At 44.6% G+C, this 6,588-nt stretch overlaps 1 pseudogene; it reads left to right on the top strand.

Annotated features, from left to right (window-relative positions):
- The first annotated feature begins 1,481 nt into the window (after positions 1 to 1,481).
- Positions 1,482 to 2,144, top strand: LOC135228710 (mitochondrial import inner membrane translocase subunit Tim8 B-like; annotated as a pseudogene).
- Positions 2,145 to 6,588: the final 4,444 nt, after the last annotated feature.

The raw sequence follows: 6,588 nt of genomic DNA, 5'->3' as shown, positions 1-6,588 counted from the left end.
TGAGACTAAACAGGCACACCAGCCCAGGGACAAGGACAAGAGGGCAGGAGGGGACAGGAAAGCTGGTCATAGGGAACTCAAGTTCGCGAAGGGGAGAGTGTTGGCATGTCCTGGGGTAGGTAACCAATGTTGCAAAACAATATGTGTATTAATCGTTTAATGAGAAACTAGTTTGCCCTGTAAACCTCCATCTAAAGTACAATTAAAAAAAAAAATAGGTCTTGTTTAACTTTCATTTCACCGTCCATCTGTCAGTTCGTCATAACTGTAGTGGTTCGCGTGTTGCTGTGATGCTGGAAGCTAAGCCACCGGTATTTCAAATACCCGCAGGGTCATTCATGAGGGACAGATTTCAGGAGAGCTTCCAGACTAAGACAGACTGAGAAGAAAGGCCTGGTAATTCACTTCCAAAAAGCCTATGAATCACAACAAAACACTGTTCTACTTGCTTGCCTTGGACACATCATCAGGAGGGAACAATCGATGGAGGAGGACACCATGTTTGGTGAAGCAGAGGGCCAACAAGGCAGAAGAGACCCTCGGTGAGATGGATTGGCCCATCACAACAACAATGGAATCTAACATGATAACGTCCTGAAGATGATGCGGAAATGGGCAGCGTTTTGTTCTGTTCTACGTAAGGTTGCCGTGAGTCAGAATAGACTGGATGGTGGCTACCTACCTACCTAGCATCATTTACACAGCATTCAAACTCCAGTGTATTGTTAATTTTCTAATAAAAGCATTTAAGGAAATGAATTTCCATAAGACCACAGCTTTAAAGGAATTACCCTTTATTGATTCCCCCACCCTGCAACAATTATTAAAGCAATACATGTTCCCTGTACTACAACTTACAAAACCCAGAAGACCATTCGTTCATTCCACAAGTACTTATCAAGTGCCTTCTGCATATCCAAAATGGTTCACAGCACTATGGCTACCCCAAGAAATACATTAGACACAGACCCCGCCCTCAGAGAGCTTTCAGTTCACCTAGGCATCAGATTCAAAAAAAAAAAAAAAAATTTTTTTTAAGAAGGTAATAATTATGATGACATGTGATGCAGACAGATGAAAAATGCAAGGCACCCATAATCTCAGAGCTGGGCTATTACCATGGCTCACATTTTCATACATGACTTACCAGCATGATATATAGCAGTAGACTGTGAATACTTTCACATATCGACAAATACTGTTCAACAAAATGATTTTAGTATTTCAAAACATAGACAAAGCATAAATATGTTAATCATGCAATCTTTAAAGGCCATGCTCTTGCCGTCAAGTTGATTCCGACTCACAGTGTCCCTATAGGACAGAGTAGAGCTGCCCATAGGGTTTCCAAGGAGCAGCTGGTGGATACCAACTGCCGACCTTTTGGTCAGCAGCCAAATTCTTAACCACTTCACCACCAGGTCTCCTTAAGGCTGAAAGAGTCTTTAAAAGGTTCCTATTCCAGGGCTGTATGAAGTGAATATAAAAATTAGGAAACGGTGGGAATTATGAACTATAGTGGCACACCCCTCCTAATGGTAGACACATTTTAGGGAAAAGGAGGGAGGGAAGGGAAGGGGAGGAAGGGGGGGGAGGGAGTAAGAGGAAGGAAGGAAGGGAAGGGGAGGGGGAAGAGCAAAGGAAAAAGGAGAAGGGAGGAGGGAAGGGCCAAGTCGAAGCTGCGCTGGCCACACTTGCTGAAGGTCCCGAGGCTCACATGCCATGGCAGAGCTGGGAGAGGCAGAGAAGTGGAATAGTAGCACCTAGCTGCCTGCCAAGAGCAGAAGGTACGGTTCACTGCACGAGTGCGTCACTTCATGGGGCCATGTTGGGATAAGTGTGTGGAGAAGCCAGGGAATCACCTAGACTTGCACACTGAAGATTCTTTCTCTAGTTGTGTAGATCACTTCATGGACACTACCCTGGCCATGGCCAGTCAGTTTGTCCAGATTGTAGGGAAAAGAGGACAGTAGGCCATCCCTGGGAGAATGACAGAAGAAACAAAGGACTTCTTATTGATAGGTTAACATGCCAGTAGTGGAGACTTCACCCCATTATCAGATCAATTTCAGGCTGTTACCAAGCCTCTTGGTGCTAAAAAGAAACAGATCAAAAGTTCAAAATGTTTTTCATTTGAAATTCAGAAATTCCAGACAGTATCATATCAGCTATTCAATAAAAGTGAATTCTAAAAAAAAAAAAATAAGATTCACTCCCTGAGCCCTCCATGTGAAGCCCTGGAAAAGCCAATCTCTTCCCTTGCAGCCCAGGGCCCAGACCCGGAGGGCCGTGTCTGCCCAGGTGGCTCTGAGGGATGTACTCAGGGTGGCTGAGCGTGACCGTCAGGCTGGACCATCTCCAGATGGTTCTGGATTCCTGAATCATTCACATCTATCTTTGTTGCAGAGCCAAAAGTTGAGGGAGTCGACTTTGGAAGCTAGCTTTTTTTTCTTTTTAAGGCAAGACATTGTACTCCTTGGAGCTGCAAGGCTGAACCCTTTAACACCTTCTTAATTGGAAGGCCGGAATGGCCTCCAACTCCCTTCCCTCAACTGCAGCCAGACGGCTGCTGAATTTCAACTTTATTTAAACTTTGGAAAGGTTTGGTACGTGCTTTCAGTTGGGAGAGGGTTCCCCCCCCTTCCTTTTAATTAGCTCGTAAGTCAATACGCAGCTTGGGCAATAAACTTCATACTTTGAGAAACCAAAGACTAAATCGCCATCTGTATTCACACCCAGGGTGGACGGTCTCAGCTCTCAAGAATTTGATGTTTGTCTTGGAAAAAACTGAAAATCTAAGTGCAGCCAAGGGAATGAGAAAGAAACGCCGCCTCAGCCCCGAGCTCTGCTTGTCTCCACAAACCCTGGAGCGATGATAGGAGAACCATAATGAACGCGGAATACAGTCAAGGAAAACACCCTGCGCAGGTTTGTTGGTTCGAAGTTCTAGGACTATCTCGCATTGCCCTCAGTGTGTTGTGTAAGTGAGTTCACCGGCCCACTTATTGATGGAGCCCTCCCCGACTTTGCACAGTCTTTATTCTCAAGTGATTCCTTTGGGGGTGTGCAGTTTTCCAACCGAACTGTCAGCTTTGGGCAGGAACCTGGTGGGGTTTGGAGATCTGGTTTGGTTTACTCTCCACCCCCACCCCCAGTGTTCTGCGCAGAGGTTCTACTGTGACGAGGTGAGAGAGAAAAACAGTGCCTTGAAAACTTTTGTTCCTGCTTTACTTACAAGTGAGCAAGTCACTAAACTCCTGAGCCTTGGTTTTCTCATCTGAAAAAATGAGGATAGCAGTGTCTGCTGAGTACTTTTGCCAAGTTAAATATACCTGCTGCTCACTTATCAAGTATTTTGTTATCCAACAGTTTGCATTTACAACCAGAGTAAAACACCTACTATCTGACTATTTTGTGTATTAACGACGTTCGTCTGGCAGTAACAAACATCGAGGTGTGAGGGAAGAGTAACGCTGGCCATGATGGTTAAGGTTATGTGTCAGCCTGGCTGGGCCATGATTCTCAGTGGTTTGGCAGTTATACAGTGGTGTAGTTTGGTGGTTGTGTAAAGATGTAGTCATCCTCCATTTTGTGATCTGATGCGGTCATCCTCCATTTTTGCATAAGACCGGTTTTCACGTAATGACCTGGTCTTTGGAACCTAACCATGTCGATAAGTGAGGAGTGGGTGTAAACCCAAACCAAACATGTTGCTGTCGAGTTGATTCTAATTCATGGCGACCTCATGTATTACAGAGTAGAATTGCTCCTTAGGATTTTCTTGGCTGTAATCTTAACAGAAGCAGATCACCAGGCCTTTCTTCCATAGTACCACTGGGTGGGTTCAAACCACCAACCTTTAGGTTAGTAGTCAAGCACAAACCATCTGCCCCACCTAAGGACCAAGTTAAATACAATTTGTAAAATTGTTGTGGCTAACTGCCATCCAGCCTGCTCTGACTCATGGCGACCACACGCACAACTGAATGAAATGCTATCTCGTCCTGCACCATCTCCACGATCGGTTGTGGATCAGACTGTTGTGGTTCAAGGGGTTTTCACTGGCTGATTTTCAGAAGTAGGCCTTTCTTCCTAATGAGTCTTAGTCCGGAAGCTCTGCCGAAACCTGTTCGGCACCATAGCAACGTACAAGCCTCCACCGACGGATGGGTGGTTGTTGCACATGAGATACATTGGCCAGGAACCAAACCCAGGCCTCCCACATGACAGGCAAGAACTCTACCACTGAACCACCAATGCCCCCAAATTAAACTGTAACATGTTACACAAAGTTAGTGACTGTCGTCCTTGCTGTTAAATGCTAATTATCCACGTAGAGATTTGATCTCCATCATGAAGAGTGTTCATTTCATTTAATTCTCCCCCATCAAGTTCCCGAGGGGGAAACATTATAGGAAACTTCAAATGGATAGAGCCTAGCCCTGAGCTAGTTGCTCTCTCAGGCTCAAAGACTCATTCACTCCCACAGCAGCTCTATTAGGTGAGAAATACTATTACCGTCTTCTCAGATGGAAAGACGGAGACCCAGAGTGATTTCCTGTGATATCCCCAAAGTCACTCAGCTAAGGAGAAGTCAAGTGGTGTGCTGGAAAATTGGCTCTCCAAAGGAAAGAAAAGCCTTGACTTGTAGCTGAATTTGCCAATTTCTACAGTGTAAACTGTGCCGCCATGGTGGATTTCATGCTAACCAGTATGAGCGAGCTTCAGCCCACCACTGGGGCAGGAGCGTTAGGATGCTAAGCCAGCTTTCCTGGTTTCTGCTAAAGGTCATTCTGAGATCATGACTGAGATGCTCCCCACCAAGCTAAAAATTCCCTCTCACCAAGAAGGCACTGGGACTGGCTGATTCACATGGGGCTCCACCGCAGACCTTCCCAACCAGATTCTTTGGGCCAGGGTCTCAGGATCTGTGTTCTAGGCCTGGACATGTGCACTGGATTTTGGGTACCCCTACCACTCAGCCTCCAAGACGATCAGTCTAGTCACCTCCGCAGGACTAGGAGAGCTTCCTTCTGTCTGTTATCACACTCAAAGAGTCAAGGTCTTCTTTCTCTTTTTAATAATTTTTTTCATTTGTTATCGTTGTTAAAAATATACACAGCAAAACATACAGAATTCAACAATTTCTACATGTACAGCTCAGTGACATTGATTGCATTCTTCAAGTTGTGCAACCATTCTCACTCTTCTTCCGAACTGTTCCTCCACCATTAACATACACTCACTGCCCCCTGAGGTTCCTATCTAACCTTTCGAGATGTTGTTATCAGTTTGATCCCATTTAAGTAGTTCTTTACAAGAGTATAATGCCCAAGGCAGACATTCTTTACTAATTAAACTAAACTACTGCTTGGTTTAAAGTAGACTTCAGGGAATATATTTACTTTAAGATTTGAAGATTATCTCAGAACAATAGTTTTGGGGGTTCATCCAGCCTCAATGGCTCCAGAAAGTCTGGACGCAATGAGATTTTGAAATTCTGTTCTACATTTTCCCCCTTTTGATTGAGATTCTTCTATAAAATCAAAAAGTCAAGGTTTTTTGATACTTACCAGTGTTTCTCAATATATGATTTACAGATCAGGGGTATCAGCATTAATTGGGAGCTTGCTCTGGGTAGTACAGATAGGTAATGCACCCAGCTGCTAATCAAAATGTTGGAGGTTTGAGCCCACCCAAAGTCACCTCGGAAGAAAGGCGTGGTGATCTACTTCCAAAAAATCAGCCATTGAAAACCCTACGTAGCACAGTTCTACTCTGACACACACGGGGTCGCCATGAGTTGGAATCCACTTGATGGCAACTGTTTTGTTAAAATGCAATTTCTCTGGCTCAATCCCAGACCTACTGAATCAGAAACTCTGGGGCCAGCAATGGGTGCTTTCACAGACTCTCCTGGGTGATTGTGGTGCACAATGAAGTTTGAAAACCATTGACTTAGCCTAAATCCCAGAAATTTGCATAGTCATGCATGTTTTCTTGAGTGGTGCTTACTCTACGCAAAAGGAGGCAACGAGGATGCTCTTTCCATAGTCAATGGAAACCCTTGTTAAGGCTAGGACCAGAGGACATGTGACAACTTCACTCCTGATGGGCAAGGCCTGGAGGGCTGGAGGCGGTCTGAGACCCAGGCGACCCCACCAGACCCAATACCCCCTTTTATAATAAACATTTTGAAACACCCATTTTACTATCCTGATATGAAATTTACGGATAACCTACTTATGTATATTCCCCCCCCCCAATAAGGTGAATACAAAGCCCTCACTATAATGTCCAGGAGAAACAAAAGGAAAGGAATTTGTAATCAAATGGGGCTTAGTTAACATGTAAATACCCAGGCAAGACTATTACTACACCCAAACACTAGTAAAGGGGTAAGATGTTTATACTCACTTTTGGAAACCCTGGTGGGGCAGTGGTTAAGAGTTTGGCTGCTAACCAAAAGGTCAGCAGTTTGAATCCAACAGATGCTCCTTGGAAACAGTATAGGGCGGATCTACTCTGTCCTATAGGGTCACTATGAGTAGGAATTGACTCGATGGCAACGGGTTTGACTTTTTTTTT

The sequence above is a fragment of the Loxodonta africana genome, chromosome 26 (assembly GCF_030014295.1).
Source record: "Loxodonta africana isolate mLoxAfr1 chromosome 26, mLoxAfr1.hap2, whole genome shotgun sequence".
NCBI classification, from domain to species: domain Eukaryota; kingdom Metazoa; phylum Chordata; class Mammalia; order Proboscidea; family Elephantidae; genus Loxodonta; species Loxodonta africana.
Note: the sequence above shows the minus strand (reverse complement) of the source record. Positions and strands in the feature narration are given on the sequence as shown.